Below are 20,908 nucleotides of genomic sequence, written 5' to 3'. Positions count from 1 at the left end.
TAGGTTTTAAGTACAATATTAAACAAAATGTCTAACCGTTAAGGTACAACAATAATTATTTCCTTAAAATTTAATTTTTAAAGTATTAAAAATATATCCAGAATAAAGTTATATAATTAAATATTTCAGTATCCACTGAACTCGTAACACATAATAGAAAAAAAAATCCTCAAATATACATCTTTAACCTGTTAAATCAGAGAGAGGACTTTTCCTAAAAAGTTAGTGAGAATTTGTCTTTGTTTACTTGGGGCTCCTAATCATACTATATAACACCATAGCAATTCTGTAAGAGATGCATCTTTTTAACCCCTTTTTCCTTGGACTACCACTCAATAAATTGGTGAATTCAGTGAAGCATCAAATATATAGAAATGTAACTTCCTGAAAATGTGTAGTCTACAATACCTTTTAAGTGAAGAATATTAAGTATATCAAGCAATAAAAATGTACTTTTGAAGAAAAATGTTGAATGTTCCTGACCAGTAGGTTTAATTGTTTCAATCACCTAGATTTAAATCAAATCTGCCCTAAACATGTAGAATAGTGACTTTCTATTTCTGTTATATTTCCCTAAAATGACTGATTGCCTATGCGGTTAGGTTCTAGTAAACTATAATAGTAAAGACAATCTTTAGTGTTTTGCAAAGGGGAGGCACATTTATGTACTCTATAGCAAAGTATTAGTAATCAAAATGACTTGTCACCACTTTCATTTCCACCAACACAGGACCAAGTCAGAGTATGACATAAAGGTGGTGAGTAAATGTCTCTGACTGCAATGCCAATGTCAAGCCAAGTGTAAGTAATTCAACTCAGAGATTCCTCTTTTCACATTCAAAACCAGAAATATGTTTTGCCAGTAGGTTTTTACTAAATTAAGATCATTTAACACAATATCTAATTTATTTGCTAAGAAGTCAGAGGGAACAGCAGCACAAAAGCCAACACAGGATACTGTTTAGAGAAACAAACAGCACGGAGTGCAGTGAGACTAAAGCAGAGTCAGCAGAGGGTTTGGAGATGAGATCAAAGAGGTAGTAGGAGGCCAGATCACTTAAGGACTTTGAGGGTGATAGAGCAGCAACGATGAGCCTTTAGAGCCTGTCTACAAGAGTACATTGCTACTCTAAGTTCAGGAAACAAAAAGTCCATTGCTATGGTTTCAGATTCCACATTGCAAATAAGAAACTACAACTTAACGGGGTCTGATGTCAAAGAAAAACATTCATATCATCTGAAAAACCTTTTCCCTTCCCAACTATTTATATGCATGAGGCTATATTTTCTTCATGTAGTTCAACTAAAACAGCATATCACAACAGACTGGATGCAGAGGGAGATATGAGAATCTGTGTTTCTTCTTTTTTTTTTTAATTTATTTTTTAAAATTTATTTTTATTTTTGGCTGAGCCATGTAGCATGCGGGATCTTAGCTCCCCGATCAGGGATCGAACCTGTGCCCCCTGCAGTGGAAGTGCAGAGTCTTAACCACTGGACCACCAGGGAAGTCCCTCTGTGTTTCTTCTATTAAGCCAGATGGTAAAGAGATTTGCAAAAATGTAAAACAATGACACTAAATTTTTTTGTTTGGAAAACATCGTTATTTTAATTAAAAATTTATTGTTGTTAATATGTAATGAGTTTACTATTTTTTAAAATTAATTAATTAATCTATTTATTTGGCTGCGTTGGGTCTTCGTTGCTGTGCGCGGGCTTTTCTCTAGTTATGGCGAGCAGGGGCTACTCTTTGTTGCGCTGTGCAGGCTTCTCATTGCGGTGGCCCCTCCCATTTGCAGAGCATGGGCTCTAGGCACACAGGCTTCAGCAGTTGCGGCACGTGGGCTCAGTAGTTGTGGCTTGAGGACTCTAGAGCGTAGGCTCAGGAGTTGTGGCGCACGGGCCTAGTTGCTCTGCGGCATGGGGAATCCTCCTGGACCAGGGCTTGAACCCGTGTCCCCTGCATTGGCAGGCGGATTCTTAACCACTACACCCCCAGGGAAGCCCGAGTTTAGTATTTTAAAATAAATTTAAATGTTTTATTTTAAAAAATATAAATTCATGGGTATAACTCATATACAAGTTGCTCTTTGAGAGCCTCAATAATTATTTAAGAGTGTAAAGGGGTCATGAGATCAAAAACTTGAGAACTATTGATCTATTAATCAAAGATGTCCTGGAGTAGCATTCCCCAATCACCATTAATAACTTCGGAGGACTTCTCGTCAGGCTAGCTACAGAAAGTCTATTTACAAGTAATTCAGTCAGCCACACACATCATCGTTTCCCCTCCAAAACCCCACATCATAAACCTGCTAGTCCAGTGATTTTCAAAACTTTTAGCAGGGAGAGGGGAGCTCCCAAAAGAAATCTCCACTGAACCACAATATATAACACAAATAAAAGTAAAGCTGCCCTGGTTAAAGAGAGGGTGGTGTCTCCTACCTCTAGTTCATCCATCCCCTCAGTTACCATGAAGGTCCCCCTAAGGTACTTCCTAGAATCACACAAAACACAGTTTCAAAAAATCTTTATTTTAAACCACTGCTCAAATGTGCTACTTAAAAAAGTTTCAGAAAGGTTCTGTCATTGTTTCAAAATGATCATTTTCAACTTCACCCACCAGTAGACACTAGATGTATAGTATTAGTATCTATACCTATAGAGAACTACAGAATTGGTTAAATCCCATAAACAACTCTCAGACCCATGAGAGTGTCTAAGGATTCTTGAGAAACTACTTGAGGACTGGTGGATGAGCAGAGTTAATCTGAAAAGGCTTCCTGGAGAAAGAGACACTATGATTAGGCAAGCAGAAAAGTCTTAGCTCAGTTAGGAAGGGCTAGGATGAGGCACGTTTCCTAGATTATAAGGAGAACTAACAGCCAGGCAGTACGTGGCTCTCAAGTAGCTGAGTTCTGCAGGCTACATTCAAAAGTCTGTATCTGAAACAGTGAAATAACTCTCTATTCTTGAATCTGGGAAGGAAGTACATTTCCTACTTTAGTAAGTTCCCTTGGTGAAAAACGCACCAAGAATATTTGAATATTTGCTTCCAAGACAAAAATTATTCCAGTTCCACATAATCTGAGATTAACATAGGACAGGGCTGTGTCACTGTTCAAAGAAGACAGAAGTCATTAAGAGTTTTATCAGGGAAGCAGAAAAATTATTTTAGCAACATTACAGCATGGTTGGAATAGGCTACTGGCTGTGTAGAAGTCTATGCAGGAGCTGACCAAGGGCAATAAGTCAGTCAGCAGTGCTTTCACAATCTATTTTTACTGTTTAGTAGTGTTTTCTATGCATTTTACAGTTGGTGTCTAAAAAAACTAGATGTTTATATGAAGCTGCCTATTTGGCTACTCAAACTCCTATGAAAGAAACAATGCAGGGACTTCCCTGGTGGTGCAGTGGTTAAGAATCTGCCTGCCAATGCAGGAGACACTGGTTCGAGCCCTGGTCCGAGAAGATTTCACACGCCGCAGAGCAACTAAGCCCACATGCCACAACTACTAAGCCTGTGCTCTAGAGCCCGTGAGCCACAACTATTGAGCCTGCGTGCCACAACTACTGAAGCCCGCGTGCCTAGAGCCTGTGCTCCACAACAAGAGAAGCCGCTGCAATGAAAAGCCCACGGACCACAACGAAGAGTAGTCCCCGCTCACCACAACTAGAGAAAGCCTGCATGCAGCAACAAAGACCAAACACAGCCAAAAATAAATAAATATTTTTTTTAAAAAAACTCAAAAAAAAGAAACAATGCAGATTAACTAATTTGGGGGCACCCCCCCCAAACTTAACTATTAAGGTGAAGGGCTAAATGAAAAAAAGATTTTAGTATTTCTGTAATTATTAAAGTGAGTATTTACTAGCCTATAACCTAGACTGGCGAAAGCAAGACTGTCTTTTCCCTTAAGCAGACTTGGCCAGGGAGATTTTTGGGACAGGGGGCTGCTGGGAGGAGAGGGGGGAGAGGGCATAGGGCAGGCAGCTTTATACTTTTTCTATTACATGTCCTTTTCTCATCACTCCTCTGAATTTTCTAATAGGTGTAACATGTCTCAAAGAAATAAATAACCTGCTCACTGTACTGTTTTACATGAGTTTATTCATGGAAATCTGTCCCACATTTCATTAGCACACATTTTTTAACATCTATCTTCCTCCTCATATGCTTCCTTTGTTTAAAATCAGAAGAGAAAAGACGCTTATAAGGGGAAATGTACTCCTTATACAAAGGGTACAAAATTTCAGTAATGAAGGATGAATAAGTTCTGGAGATTTAACATACAGCACAGTGACTATAGTCAATAATACTATATTGTATTCTTGAAATTTGCTAACAGAGTACATCTTAAATGTTCTCACAACCCAAAAAAGGATGATTATGTGAGTTGGTGGATATGTTAATTAGCTTGATTGTGGTAATCACTTACAATGTAAATGTATATCAAAACATCACATTGTACACCTTAAATATATACAGTTTTTGCCAGTTATACCTTAATAAAGCTGGGAGAAAAAGAAAAAACAAAAACACCTATAGGGGCTTCCCTGGTGGCGCAGTGGTTGAGAGTCCGCCTGCCAATGCAGGGGACATGGGTTCGTGCCCCGGTCCGGGAAGATCCCACATGCCGCGGAGCGGCTGGGCCCGTGAGCCATGGCCGCTGAGCCTGCGCATCCGGAGCCTGTGCTCCGCAACGGGAGAGGCCACAACAGTGAGAGGCCTGCGTACCGCGCAAAAAAAAAAAAACCTATGAAATACCTTTTAAAACCTAATTATCTGTCAGGCTAAATTCATGGGTTTTTTTGGTATATAGTAAAGCAATAAAATACCATTTAGCACAGATTCAAGTTTTAAGTCATTTCAAAAATATTAAGCTTTTTATTATTAATATCTAAAGAAATGTTACCAAGGAGATCTGTATTTGAAAATCACTAAAAATATATGAGCTGATATAAATTTGTACTTTTCTTCAAACAAAAAAGAATTATTGGAAATAAATTCACTAAGAATTACCTATACGCACCATTAATTAGCTATGTAATCTTGGATCAAGTGAGTTAATTAATCTCTACCTGAGGCAAGGAGAGAAGGGATTAATTGGATGATTAAAATTCCTTTAAGTTCTAACATTCTTTGATTATTAGATATTTTCTTAAGTTCAAGGAAATTTGTGAGGATCTGTAGGGAGACAACCCTAGGAAGAAAAGTATACTTTATGTATGCAGGAATTTTGAAAGAAACTAAATAATTCAGCCACTACCTATGGTTAAATAATTAACCATAGTTAAATAGTATAAGAAACTATGTATATGCAAATATATACAAATTATATGTGCAAATACGGAGGGTAAATCTAAATTTTATCTAGTAGACAAGCAGAAATTGCTACTTATCAGCATTTCTCTAATATCTTATGATGGCTCATAGAGATCATTAAAGCAGAGGTTCAGGAACCAAGAGCATCAGCATCACTTGTTAGAAATGTAAAACCTTGGATCCTACACAAGACCTTCTTGAATCTAGGAAATTCTGGGAGTGGGTCCCAGCAAAGTACTAAAACAAACCCCCTAAGAGATTCTAATGCTTAATAAAGTTTGAGAACAACTGACCTAAGGCACAAGCTTGAAGTAAATTCCTGAAACATTAATGATGAACCCATGATTAGAACAGCTCAAGTGCTAAACATTTTCACTTACTGAAAATTAAATATTTATATAAGCTTTAAATTAATTTTTCTGTATTAATCACAATGTTATAAGAATGCTCTGTTTCACATAATGGGAAGAATATTTTGCAATTCATATATCTGATAAGGAACTTGTATTCAGAATATACAAAGAACACTCACAAATCAACAAGAAAAAGACAGAGAACCCAATTAAATGGGAAAAGAATCTGAATAGGTATTTCTCCAAAGAAGATATACAAATGACCAATATGCACATGAAAGATGTCTAACATTATTATTTGATAGGAAAATGCATATAAAAACCACAATGACATATCACTTCATACCCACTAGGATGGCTAGAATCAAAAAGATAATTAAGTGTTAGCGAGACTGGAGAGGAATCAGACCCCTTACACACTGCCGGTGGGAGTACAAACTGGTACAGCCACTTAGGAAACAGTATAGCAGCTCCTCAAACAGGTAAACATGAAGTTTACCACATGCCCCAGCAATTCCACTCTGAGAACTGAAAATATTACATCCACACAAAAACTTTTAAACAAATGTTTATAGCAACATTATTTTTAACAGCCAAAAGATGTAAATAAGTCAAATGTCCATCTATTGATGGATAAATAAAATATAGCCATAGTATATCCATACAATGGACTATTATTTGGCTATAAAAAGGAATGAAATACTGATACATACTACAACATGGACGAGCCTAAAACATTCTGCTAAGTGAAAGAAGCCAGTCACAGAACACACGTATTATATGATTCCATTTATATGAAATGTCCAGACTAGGCAAATTTATAGAGACAGAGAGTAGCTTAATGGCTGCCTGGGGCTGGGGGGGGGGGTGACAGCTGAAGGATACAATGTTTCTTTTTGAGGTGATGAAAAGGAGTAATAATTGAATGTAGTGATGGTTGTACAACTCTGTGAATATACTAAAAACCACTGAATTATATACTTTAAATGGTGGACTGTATAATATACAAATTATATCTCAGTAAAGCTCTTACCCAAAAAAAGAGAGAAAGAAAAGAAAGAATGAAAAGAATCAAGAAAATTTAAAGAAAAACATATATTTTCATTATAGGAGTAGTTTCAGCAGTATGCCTAAAACAACTGATTAGATAATATAGAAAATAACTTTATATGTAGCATTATATGAATTCTGACAGCATTCTGGACACCCATCCTAACTAAGCCTGGTTTGAATTATATCTTATTTAAAAATTAATTACCAAAGTTTGTTCCAAATATTGACACTTCTGACAAAGCAACATTTACATTACAAATATAAGGCTACTTTTTAAATACATGTTTTTAAAAACCAGAAGTATGTCTCCTTCATAAAATGTTCAACTAATTTCTTGCTTTTAATTACCAGAAGCACAAAGGGAGCAGGAGTTTTCAAATTATGAGCACAGAACTGAGTGCTTCCCCAGGGCTTCTCCAAGTACCACCAGGTAAAGGTGAGGCATAATTCTACACATTGCCTCTGAAAAAAAGAAAAACTTTCTTTGTGATCTGTAATATACTGAATTTTTCTTTAAGATCTTGTTTGTTTTTTGTTGTTGTTTGCTTCTATTTTTTAAAAGGGAGAAGAGCTCATTACTGAGAGGAAAGAACAAGGATTTTAAAGTATAAAAGATTAGGCTATGTAGATTCTGGGGAGTAAGCCTGGTGGGATAGAGGAAGGGAAAGAAGAGGAAGAGATTTTCACTTTTATTTCAAATGCATCTGTTTTATTTTAATCTGAATTTGAATACTGAACGATTATTACTATTTAAAAGGGAACAAGATCCCACAAAGTGAGTCACAGGAAGATCTCAATCTTTTAAGTTCTTTTTTTATTTTTAAGAAGGTTATAAAACCAATATGAAGATGCCCATAGTTACCAACATATCGGCTATTAAATGTAAACCATTTAAAACTTTTATTTTTAAAAAATACTTGTATTTTAAAATACTTTTATTTTTAAACTTGTATTTTTGCTGTAACCAAAGTATCCAGACTAAAACAGCTTAGTACTATGAATTGCTAAAAGTCATCACATACTCAAACTCTAAAAAAGAAACCACAGAAGCAATGTTTTCATTTATGCATAATATTTTTGTTCCACAGTGGTGACTATGTGAAAAAATTAAGAGTTACTTAATTGTAGAACAACAAAGTAAATTCTGTAAAAAGTTGAGTCCTTTAACACTTTAATCATTCTAAAAGGTAGAATTCACTCCACATACAACTGTTAATAAGGTATAAATAAGAGCATTAAGTTATGTTTTTACCAACTTCATAACTGTTCAACCTAAATACTGAATAGAAGACAAAAATCCAAGAAAGCAAAAGCAAACTAGAATTGATTTATTATATAGATCTGAAAATAAGAACCAGAAATGGTTACTTATACTTTTCCCACCGGGCAAAGTTTTAAACTGCCTCAGGTAAAATGCTAATATAACACAGATAACTTAAATATAGTCATAAAGAGATTTCACTACTTTCAAGCCTTGGTAATTTTACAGTACATATATTAAAGACTGAAATATTTGATTCCAAATTTCAAATAGGGTCAGTGGAATGAAAAATTACCTTTGCTAATAGAATCTGAAAATATAAAGTACCCTGGCTTAGAAAGGGGTGGGGTGGGTAATAGATAAATGTAATTTTTTTTTTACTTCACTGGAGACCTTCTTTTTAAGAGTTAGTTTATGTAGCTATAGCTGCTATGAAAAATTAAGTAGAACTATCATTACCATCTAAAAAGTAGTACTTTATGAAATAATTTTACTAAACTTTCTAAGTCATTTCTATTTTAGAGCAACATAATACAACTTCAGCTGGGAAAAAAATTTTTTTTCACACAAAAAAATCATACACACATGCAAGAGTAGATTTCCTAAATAGACTGGCTTGAATGCAGCCGGAGGAAAACACCACCTTACCTACATTAGAAAAACAATTAAAATAACAGAAGATTTCTCATCTAAAACCAGGGAGGTCAGAAGGAAGTCAAATAATATTTTTTAGGTGCTAAATGAAAAGAGCTATCAACCCAGAATCCTATACCCAGTGAAAATACTGTTCTGGAATGAAGAGGAAATCAAAACATTCTCAAATGAAACAAAATTAAGAAAATTTGTTGCCAGCAGACCTACCCTAAAAGAATGGCTAAAAGAAGTTATCTAAACAGAATGCAAACAACCAAAGGAAGGAATTTCAGAACACCAGGAAGGAAGAACAACATAAGAAAATATATAGGTAAATCCAATAGGCTTTCCTTCTCTTCTTCACGTTTCTAATTATGTTTGATTGTTGAAGCAAAATTATAACACTGTCTCATGTGGTTCTATACTAAGGCAATCATCCTATAAAGAGAATCGCATAAAGGGAGGGAGATAAAGTTTCTCTATGCTTCAATCAAACTGATAAAATGATACCAATAAGCTGTAATGAGTTATGCACAGTTTACCCTTGAACAATGTGGATTTGATCTGCATGGTTCTCCATGGTTATAGGGGGATATCTTTCAATAGTAAATACTTCACGGTCCACGGTTGATTGAACCTGGAGACCCAGAGCAACAGCAGATACTGGGGGGTAACAATAAGTTATGCACAAATTAACCCCTGCCTTGTTCAGGGGTTGACTGTATACATCATGTAATACTCAGAGCAGCCACACAAAAAGTGATACAAAGAAATACTCAAAAACACAATAAAGGAATCAAAATGGAATTCTAACAGATGTTCAAGTAACCCACAGTAAGGCAGGAAAAAGAAAACAGAAATGAAAAGCTGAACAAACAGAAAATAGCATCTAAAATGGCAGGCTAAAAACATGGAAACAACCTAAATGTCCACCGACATGACTGGATAAAAAAGATGTGGTACATATATACAATGGAATATTACTCAGCCATAAAAAAGAAGGAAATAATGCTATTTGCAACACAGATGCAACTTAGAGATTATCATATTCAGTGAAGTAAGTCAGAAAGAGAAAGGCAAATACCATATGATATCACTTATATGTGGAATCTAAAATATGGCACAAATGAACCTATCTATAAAACAGAAACAGACTCATAGACATAAGAGAACAGACTTGTAGTTGCCAAGGGTCGGGGGAAGAAGAGGGATGAACTGGGAGTTTGGGGTTGGTAGATGCAAACTATCAAATTTAGAATGGATAAACAACAAGGTCCTAATGTATAGCACAGGGAACTATTTTCAATATCCTGTGATACACCATAACAGAAAAGAATATAAAAAAATAATGTATATATGTGTATAACTGAGTCGCTTTGCTGTACAACAGAGATTGACACAACACTGTAAATCAACTATACTTCCATTAAATAAAAAATAGAAAAAACCCCCACAGGCTAAGCCATAACACAGCAATAATTACACTGCATGAAAATGGTCATAACAATTAAAAGCAGAGATTACAGTGTGGATTAAAAAACATGACCTAACCATGTACCATCTACATGATAGTCCCTTCAAATACAGTGATATAAATAGGATAAAAGTAAAGGAACAGAAAAAGATATATATCATGCAAGCATTAATCAAAGGAAAGCAGAAGTGGCAATATTAATATCAGATAAAGTAGACTTCAAAACCAAGGAAATTTATTGGACAGAAAGGGACATTACACAATGATGAAAAAGTCAACCTATCAAGAAGATACAGCATTCCCATGGGCCTCCCTGGTGGCACAGTGGTTAAGAATCTGCCTGCCAATACAGGGGACACGGATTCAAGCCCTGGTCCAGGAAGATCCCACATGCTGCGGAGCAACTAAGCCCGTGCGCCACGGCTACTGAGCCTGCACTCTAGAGCCCGTGAGCCACAACTACTGAGCTCACAAGTAACACCTACTGAGCCCGTGAGTCACAACTGCTGAAGCCCACATGCCTAGAGCCCATGCTCCGCAACAAGAGAAGCCACTGCAATGAGAAGCCCGCGCACCGCAACAAAGAGGAGCCCCCGCTCGCCGCAACTAGAGAAAGCCCGCGCGCAGCAACGAAGACCCAATGCAGCCATAAATAAATAAATAAATAAAGTAAAAACAAACAAAAAAAGAAGTAAGGCTTTACTTTATGCAAAAAAAAAAAAAAAGAAGACATAGCATTCCCAAATGTGTATCCACCAAACAACACATCTCTAAAATGGGAAGCAAAAACTGATAGAACTGAAAGGAGGATATAGAGACAAATCAACAGCTACAGCTGAACAATTCAACACCCTATCTGAACAATTAGTACAACTAGATAGAAAATCACCAAGAATTTGAAAGAACTCAACAACACCATCAGCCAACAAGAATTATTCAACATTCATAAAACACTCCATACAACAACAGAGGAAACCACATTCTTATCAAGTGCCCAAGCAACACAAAGTAAGATAGAATATATTTTGGACTACAAAAACAAATCTGAACAAATTTAAAAGAACTGAAATCAGAAAGAATATGTTCTCTGACCACAATAGAAACAAACTAGAAATCAATAACAGAATGTTAACAGGAAAATCTCGAAACACTTGGAAACTAAACAACCCATTTCATTTCATTTCAGTATACTTGCTTTACAATGTTGTGTTAGTTTCTGCTGTACAACAAAGTTAATCAGTTATAGGTATACATATATCCCCACCCTCTTGGACCTCTCTCCCACGCACCTCCCTCAACCCACCCATCTAGGTCATCACAGAGCACCGAGGTGAAGTCCCTGTGGTATACAGCAGGTTCCCACTATTTTACACAAGGTAGTGTATATATGTCAATCCTAATCTCCCACCCTCCCCTTCCCCTGGTGTCCACATGTCCGTTCTCTACATCTGCCTCTCTATTCCTGCCCTGCAAATAGGTTCACCTGTACCATTATTCTAGATTCCACATATATGCGTTAATATATGATATTAGTTTTTCTCTTGTTGACTAACTTCACTCTGTATGACAGACTCTAGGTCCATCCACATCTCTACAAATGACCCAACTTCATTCCTTTTTATGGCTGAGTACATTCCATTGTATATGTGTACCACACCTTCTTTATCCATTCCTCTGTTGATGGACATTTAAGTTGCTTCCATGTCCTGGCTACTGTAAATAGTGCTACAATAAACACTGGGATCCATGTGTCTTTTTGCACTATGGTTTTCTCAGGGTATACACCCAGGAGTGGGATTGTTGGGTCATATGGTAGTTCTATTTTAGTTTTTTAAGGAACCTCCATACCATTCTCCATAGTGGCTGTATCAATTTACATTCCCACCAACAGTGCAAGAGGGTTCCTTTTCTCTAAACCCTCTCCAACACTTATGCTTTGTAGATTTTTGATGATGGCCATTCTGACTAGTATGAGGTGATACCTCATTGTAGTTTTGATTTGCATTTCTCGAATAATTAGTGATATGAGCATCTTTTTATGTGCCTCTTGGCCATCCGTATGTCTTCTTTGGAGAAATGTTTATTTAGGTCTTCCACGCATTTTTGGATTGGGTTGTTTGTTGTTTTGATATTGAGTTGCATGAGCTGTTTTGTATATTTTGGAGATTAAGCCCTTGTCAATTGCTTCATTTGCAAATATTTTCTGCCATTCTGAGGGTTGTCTTTTCATCTTGTTTATGGTTTCCTTTGCTATGCAGAAGCTTTTAACTTTAATTAGGTCCCATTTGTTTATTTTGTTTTTAGTTTAATTACTCCAGGAGGTGGTTCAAGAAAGATCTTGCTGTGATTTATAACAAAGAGTGTTTTTCCTATGTTTTCCTCTAAAGCTTTTGTAGTGTCCAGTCTTACATTTAGGTCTTTAATCCATTTTGAGTTTACTTTTGTGTATGGTGTTAGGGAGTGTTCTAATTTCATTCTTTTACATGTAGTTGTCCAGTTTTCCCAGCACCACTTATAGAAGAGACTGTCTTTTCTCCATTATATATTCTTGCCTCCTTTGTCATAGATTAGGTGACCATAAGTGCGTGGGTTTATCGTTGGGCTTTCTATCCTGTACCATTGATCTATATTCTGTTTTTGTGCCAGTACCATACTGTCTTGATTACTGTAGCTTTGTAGTGTAGTCTGAAGTTGGGAAGCCTGACTCTTCCAGCTCCATTTTTCTTTCTCAACATTGCTTTGGCTATTCAGGGTCTTTTGTGTTTCCATAAAAATTGTAAAATTTTCAAGTTCTGTGAAAAATACCATTGGTAGTTTGATAGGGATTGCAGTGACTCTGTAGATTGCTTTGGGAAGTACAGTCATTTTCACAATATTGATGCTTCCAATCCAAGAACATGGTGTATCTCTCCATCTGTTTGTGTCATCTTTGATTTCTTTCATCAGTGTCTTATAGTTTTCTGCATACAGGTCTTCTGTCTCCTTAGCTAGGTTTATTGCTAGGTATTTTATCCTTTTTGTTGAAATAGTAAATGGGATTGTTTCCTTAATTTCTCCTTCTGAACTTTTGTTGTTAGTGTATAGGCAAACTTTATCTTTTATTTATTTAATTTTAAAATATTGATTGATTTGGCTGCATCGCGTCCTAGTTGTTTCATGCGGGATCTTTGTTGCAGCACGCGGGATCGTTAGTGGCAGCGTGCGAACTCTTAGTTGCAGCATGTGGGACCTAGTTCCCTGATCAGGGATTGAACCAGTGCCCCTTGCCTTGAGAGTGCGGAGTCTTAGCCACTGGACCCCCAGGGAAGTCCCTCATCATTAGTGTATAGGAATACAAGAGATTTCTGTGCACTAATTTTGTATCCTGCAACTTCACCAAATTCATTGATTAGCTCTAGTAGTTTTCTGGTGGCATCTTTAGGAGTTTCTATGCATAGTATCATGTCATCTGCAAACAGTGAGAGTTTTACTTCTTCTTTTCCAATTTGGATTCCTTTTATTTCTTTTCCTTCTCTGATTGCCATGGCTAGGACTTCCAAAACTATGTTGAATAAGAGTGGCAAGAGTGGGCAACCTTGTCTTGTTCCTGATCTTAGTGGAAATGGTTTCAGTTTTTCACCACTGAGAATGACGTTGGCTGTGAGTTTGTCATATATGGCCTTTATTATGTTGAGGTAGGTTCCCTCTATGCACACTTATGGGTGTTGAATTTTGTCAAAAGCTTTCTCTGCATCTATTGAAATGATCACATGGTTTTATTCTTTAGTTTCTTAATATGGTGTATCACATTGATTTGCATATATTGAAGAATCCTTGCATCCCTGGGATAAATCCCACTTGATCATGGTGTATGATCCTTTTAATATGTTGTTGGATTCTGTTTCCTAGCATATTGTTGAGGATTTTTACGTCTATGTTCATCAGTGATACTGGCCTGTAATTTTCTTTATTTGTGATATCTTTGTCTGGTTTTGGTATCAGGGTGATAGTGGTTTGCAGAGAGAGTTTGGGAGTGTTCCTCCCTCTGCAATTTTTTGGAAGAGCTTGAGTAAGATAGGTGTCAGCTCTTCTCTAAATGTTTAATAATATCTGCCTGTGAAGCCATCTGGTCCTGAACTTCTCTTTGTTGGAAGATTTTTTGTTTTAATTTACTTATTTATTTTTGGCTGCGTTGGGTCTTCATTGCTGCGTGCAGGCTTTCTCTAGTTGTGGCAAGCAGGGGCTACTCTTTGTTGTGGTGCGTGGCCTTCTCATTGTGGTAGCTTCTCTTGTTGCAGAGCACAGGCTCTAGGAACACAGGCTTCAGTAGTTGTGGCTCTTGGGCTCTAGAGTGCAGGCTCAGTAGTTGTGCTACCCAGGCTTAGTTGCTCCACAGCATGTGGGACCTTCCCATACCAGAGATGGAACCCATGTCCCCTGCATTGACAGGTGGATTCTTAACCACTGTGCCATGAGGGAAGCCCCTGCTGGAAGATTTTTAATTACTGTTTCAATTTCATTACTTGTGATTGGTCTGTTTATATTTTCCATTTCTTCCTGGTTCAGTCTTGGAAGGTTGTACCTTTCTAAGAATGTGTCCATTTCTTCCAGGTTGTCCGTTTTATTGGCATATAGTTGCTTATAGTAGTCGCTTATGATCCTTTGTATTTCTTCAGTGTCAGTTGAAATTTTACCTTTTTCATTTCTAATTTTATTGATTTGAAACCTCTCCCTTTTTTCCTTGATCAGTCTGGCTAAAGGCTTATCAGTTTTGTTTATCTTCTCAGAGAACCAGCTTTTAGTTTTATTGATCTTTGTTGCTGTCTTCCTCATTTCTATTTCGTTTATTTCTGCTCTAATCTTTCTTTCCTTCTACTAACGTTAGAGTTTTTCTTCTTTTTCTTCCTCCTCCTCCTCCTCTTCTTCTTCTTTCACTACTTGCTTTAGGTGTAAGGTTAGATTGTTTGAGATTTTTCTTGTTTCTTGAGGTGAGATTGAATTGCTATAAACTGCCCTTTTAGAGCTGCTTTTGCTGTGTCTCACAGGTGTTGGGCTGTCGTGTTTTTGTTGTAGTTTGTTTCTATGTATTTTTTGACTTCCTTTTTGATTTCTTCAGTGACCTCTTGGTTACTTAGTAGTGTATTGTTTAGCCTCCATGTGTTTGTGTTTTTTATAGTTTTGTTTCCTGTAACTGATTTCTAATCTCATAGCATTGTGGTCAGAAAGATGCTTGATATGATTTCAATTTTCTTAAATTTACCGAGGCTTGATTTGTGACCCAAGGTGTGATCTATCCTGGAGAATGTCTGGTGTGCAGTTGAGAAGAAAGTGTATTCTGCCACTTTCGGGTGGTATGTTCTTTAAGCATCAACTAAGTCTATCCGGTCTATTGTGCCATTTAAAGCTTGTGTTTCCTTATTTATTTTCTGTCTGGATGATCTGTCCATTGGTGTAAGTGGGCTGTTAAAAACCCCCACTATTATTGTGTTACTGTCAATTTCCCCTTTTAGGTTAACATTCGCCTTATGTATTGAGGTGCTCCTATGTTGGGTGCATAAATATTTACAGTTGTTATATACCTTCTGCTTCGATTGATCCCTTGATCATTATGTAGTGTCCTTCCTTGTCTCTTGTAACAGTCACTATCTTATTTTATTATTTTATTTTTTTAAACATCTTTATTGGAGTATAATTGCTTTTCAATGGTGTGTTAGTTTCTGCTTTATAACAAAGTGAATCAGTTATACATTTACATATGTTCCCATATCTCTTCCCTCTTGCGTCTCCCTCCCTCCCACCCTCCCTATCCCACACCTCTAGGTGGTCAAAAAGCACCGAGCTGATCTCCCTGTGCTATGCAGCTGCTTCCCACTAGCTATCTATTTTATGTTTGGTAGTGTATATATGTCCATGCCACTCTCTCACTTTGTCACAGCTTAACAGTCTTTATTTTAAAGTCTATTTTAACTGATATGAGTATTGCTACTCCAGCTTTCTTCTGATTTCCATTTGCATGAAATATCTTTTTCCATCCCCTCACTTTCAGTCTGTATGTGTCCCTAGGTCTGAAGTGGGTCTATTGTAGACAGTGCATATACAGGTCTTATTTTTGTATCCATTCAGCCAGCCTGTGTCTTTTGGTTGAAACATTTAATCCATTTACATTCAAGGTAATTATTGATATGTATGTTCCTATTACCATTTTCTTAATTGTTTTGGATTTTTTTGTGTGTGGGTCTTTTTCTTCTCTTGTGATTCCCTCCTAGAGAAGTTCTGTTATCATTTGTTGTAAAGCTGGTTTGGAGGTGCTGAATTCTCTTAGCTTTTGCTTGCCTGTAAAGCTTTTGATTTCTCTGTCGAACCTGAGTGAGATCCTTACTGAGTAGACTAATCTTGGTTTTAAGTTTTTCCCTTTCATTACTTTTAATATATCCTGCCACTCCCTTCTGGCCTGCATTGTTTCTGCTGAAAAATCAGCTGACAACCTTATGGGGATTCCCTTGTATGTTATTTGTTGCTTTTCACCTTGCTGCTTTTAATATTTTTTCTTTGAATTTAACTTTTGTTAGTTTGATTAATATGTGTCTCGGCATGTTTCTCCTTGGGTTTATCCTGTATGGAACGCTGTGCTTCCTGGACTTGGCTGACTATTTCCTTTTCCATGTTAGGGAAGTTTTCGACTATAACCTCTTCAAATATTTTCTCAGACTCTTTCTCTTTCTCTTCTTCTTCTGGGACTCCTATAATTTGAATGTTGGTGCATTTAATGTTGTCCCAGAGGTCTCTGAGACTGTGCTGATTTCTTTTCATTCTTTTTTCTTTATTCTGCCCCTCAGCAGTTATTTCCACCATTCTATCTTCCAGCTCACTTATTTTTCTGCTTCAATTGTTCTACTGAGTCCTTCTAGTGTATTTTTCATTTCAATTACTGTGCTGTTCATCACTGTTTGTTTGTTCTTCAGTTCTTCTACGTCCTTGTTAAACATTTCTTGTATTTTCTTGATCCAGGCCTCCATTCTATTTCCTAGATTTAAGATCACCTTTACTATCATCATTACTCTGAATTCTTTTTCAGATAGGTTGCTTATTTTCTCTTCATTTATTTGGTCTTGTAAGTTTTTACCTTGTTCCTTTGTCTGTACCATATTTTTTTGTCATCTCATTTTTCTTGATGGGTGGGGCTGTGCTCCTGTCTTGCTAGTTGTTTGGTCTGAGGCATCCAGCACTGGAGGTGGCAGGCAGTTGGGTGGAGCCAGGTCTTGGTGCCAAGATGAGGACCTCCGGGAGAGCTCACACCGATTAATATTCCCTGGAGTCTGAGGTTCTCTGTTAGTCCAGTGGTTTGGACTTGGCACTCCCACCACAGGAGCTCAGGCCTGACAACAGGCATCTCAGAATTGGATCCACTGTCCAGCCTCCTGGTTGTACTGAGACACCGTGCTGAGCCATTGTTTGTCATCCAGAAAATTGCCTCAGTCTGGCCAGCCCGTGGCTGCTGCCAGAGCCTGTGTACACCAGGTGGCCACACACACGCACAGCAGGCGCCCAGAGTATCCACGGCTGCCACTCAGCTCTCTAAACAACACACTTTATATAAACAATCTATGGATCAAAGAGGAATTATCAGGGGAAATTTAAAAATACATATAACAGAACTAAAGGAAAATGAAAATACAGCATAGCAAAATTTGTGAGACATAGGTAAAACAGTGCTGAGAAAGAAATTCAAAAAAAGGAAAAGCCTCAAATCAAAAGGAAAAGCCACAAGTCAATAACCTAAGTTTCCACCTCAAGAATCTCAAAAAAAGAAGAGCAAACTAGAAGCAAAGCAAGAGAAAGGAAGGAAATAATAAAGATACAGTAGAAATCAATAAAACTGAAAACAGAGAAAAATCAGTGAAACGGTTGGTTCTTTTTTTTTTTTTTTTTTGCTGTACGCGGGCCTCTCACTGTTGTGGCCTCCCCCGCTGCGGAGCACAGGCTCCGGACGCGCAGGCTCAGCGGCCATGGCTCACGGGCCCAGCCGCTCCGCGGCATGTGGGATCTTCCTGGACCGGGGCACGAACCCACGTCCCCTGCATCGGCAGGCGGACTCGCAACCACTGCGCCACCAGGGAAGCCCTGGTTGGTTCTTTTAAGAGATCAAAAACTGACAACCAACCAAAAGGATGCATGCACCCCAATGTTCACTGCAGCACTAGTTATAACAGCCAGAACATAGAAGCAACCTAAATGACCACTGATAGAAGAATGGATAAAGAAGATGTGGTTCATATATACCATGGAATATTACTCAGCCATAAAAAGGAACAGAATAGTGCCATTTGCAGAGATGTGGATGGACGTAGAAATTGTCATACAAAGTGAAGTAAGTCAGAAAGAGAAAAACAAATATTGTATAAAATTGCTTATATGTGGAATCTAGAAAAGTGGTACAGATGAACTTATCTACAAAGCAGAAATAGAGTCACAGATGTAGAGAACAAACGGTTACCATGGGGGAAAGGGGGAGGTGGGATGAACTGGGAGATTGGGACTGACATATATACACTACTATGTATAAAATAGATAACTAATGAGAACCTACCGCATAGCACAGGGAACTCCACTCAATGATCTGTGGTGACCTAAATGGGAAGGAAATCTAAAAAAGAGTGGATATATGTATACGTATAACTGATTCAGTTTGCTATACAGCAGAAGCTAACACAACATTGTAAAGCAACTCTACTCCAATAAAAATTAATTTTAAAAAAAATCAACAAACATCTAGCAAGACTGACAAAGGAAAAAAAGTGAAGACACAAATTACCAACATAAGGAATAAGTCAGGAATGAAACATGAACATCTCTACACACCCTGCAACTACAAAAGGACAGTAGGAAACACTACTCAAATATTTGACAAACATAATTTAGTGCTATGAATAATCTCTTTTAAAAGTTTGTTATTAGGCAACTGTTTAAAAATGTTAAATGCTTTGTATGATTTAATCTTTTGATTGAACATTTTCTTCAGAGAGCTATAATAGCTAAAAGATTATAATTTTCATCATAAAGCCATGAAGAATGTTTCATCCTTATACTGTTCGGATGTCTAGGGGAGCCTTTCTAATCCTAACAACTCGTCACCAACATATAATGATGATTTAGAAGAAATGAACCAATTTCTCACAAAACGAAACAAAACAAAAAACTACCACAACTTACCCAATATGAAGTAAATAATTTGGATAGGGCTTCCCTGGTGGTGCAGTGGTTGAGAGTCTGCCTGCCGATGCAGGGGACACGGGTTCGTGCCCTGGTCCGGGAAGATCCCACATGCCACAGAGTGGCTAGGCCCGTGAGCCATGGCCGCTGACCCTGCGCGTCCGGAGCCTGTGCTCCGCAACGGGAGAGGCCACAACAGTGAGAGCCCCGTGTACCGCAAAAATAGTAATAATAATTTGGAGAGTCCTATACCTATTAAATAAATAAAATGAATTGGTAATTTCAAAACATCCAAAAACCTCTCCAGGTTCAGATGGTTTCACTGAAAATTATAGCAAACTTTTAAAGAATTAACACCAATTTTCCACCATCTCTTCTAGAAAACAGAATTGAAGGGAATACTTTCAAATTCATTTTATTAAGCTAGTATTACCCTGATTTAAAAAAAACACAAAAAACAGATAAACACAGAACAAAAAAGGAAAACTACAGACCAACATCCTTCGTAATTACAGATCCTTAACAAAATATTAGCAAATCAAATTTGGCAATATACAAAAAGAATCATACACTATGACCAAGCAGAGTTTATTCCAGGGATGCAGGTCTAGACCAATATTCTAAAACCAATCAATGTAATCCACCACATTAGAAAGCTAAAGAAAAAAACCACATAATTCATCTCAATTGAGGTAAATAAAAAAAGAGTATTTGACAAAACTCAGTACCCATTCATGCAGGAAAAAAAACCTCTCAGAGAAAGAGGAATAAGAGGGAATTTCTTCAACTTGATAAAGAGCATCTACAGAAACGTATACTTAACATACACTTAAGAGTGAAAGACTGAATACTTTCCCCTTAAAACTGGGGAAAAAGACATAATGTCCACTCTCAACATACTCATTGAACATAGTGCTGAAAGTTCTTGCCAGTGCAATAAAACAAGAAAAGGATATAAAAAACACAAATTTGAAAAAATAAAACCATCCCTATTTGTCAGCTACATGATTGGGTAGAAACTGCAAAGAATCTACAAAAGCAAAAAAATAAAAACCTAGAACAAACAAGTGAATTCAGTAAGGTCATAAGATACAAGATAAACATGTAAAAATATCAACTCTATTTGCAATGAACACATGGACATACAAAATAAAATATTATAATAAAAAAACCCTCACAAACCCAAAATATTAAGTACAAATCTAACAAAACAAGCACAAGATTTGTATGCTAAAAATGGCAAAATATTGATGAAGGAAACCAATCTAAATATAAATGAAGAGACATTCAATGTTCATGGAATGGGAGACTCAACATAGTAAGGATGTCAATTCTCCCACTCCCTCATATTAATACATGGGTTTAACACAACTCCTACCAATATCCCAAGAAAGATTTTGTGTACATATTGACAAGATTATTTGAAAATTTATATGAAAAGGGAAAGTAACTAGAATTACTAAAATTCTAATTTGGGAAAAGAATAAAATGAAAGGAACCATCCTACCCAATTTCAAGACCTATTTTACAGCTATAGTAATAAAATACTGTGTAGCATTGGCAGATAGAGAGAAACACATGGAACAGAAGAGAGAACCTAGAAATAGACGCATAAAAAT

The 20,908-nt window shown here is 37.0% G+C and overlaps 1 protein-coding gene across 3 annotated transcripts in view; it reads right to left on the bottom strand.

Annotated features, from left to right (window-relative positions):
* Positions 1–20,908, bottom strand: part of SOS1 (SOS Ras/Rac guanine nucleotide exchange factor 1) — a 149,536-nt gene that overhangs the window by 106,745 nt on the left and 21,883 nt on the right. The gene's annotated exons all lie outside the window — the stretch shown is intronic.

Source organism: Orcinus orca, chromosome 13 (assembly GCF_937001465.1).
Source record: "Orcinus orca chromosome 13, mOrcOrc1.1, whole genome shotgun sequence".
In the NCBI taxonomy this organism is placed as follows: Eukaryota; Metazoa; Chordata; class Mammalia; order Artiodactyla; family Delphinidae; genus Orcinus; species Orcinus orca.
This window is presented reverse-complemented; position numbering and strand designations above follow the sequence as displayed.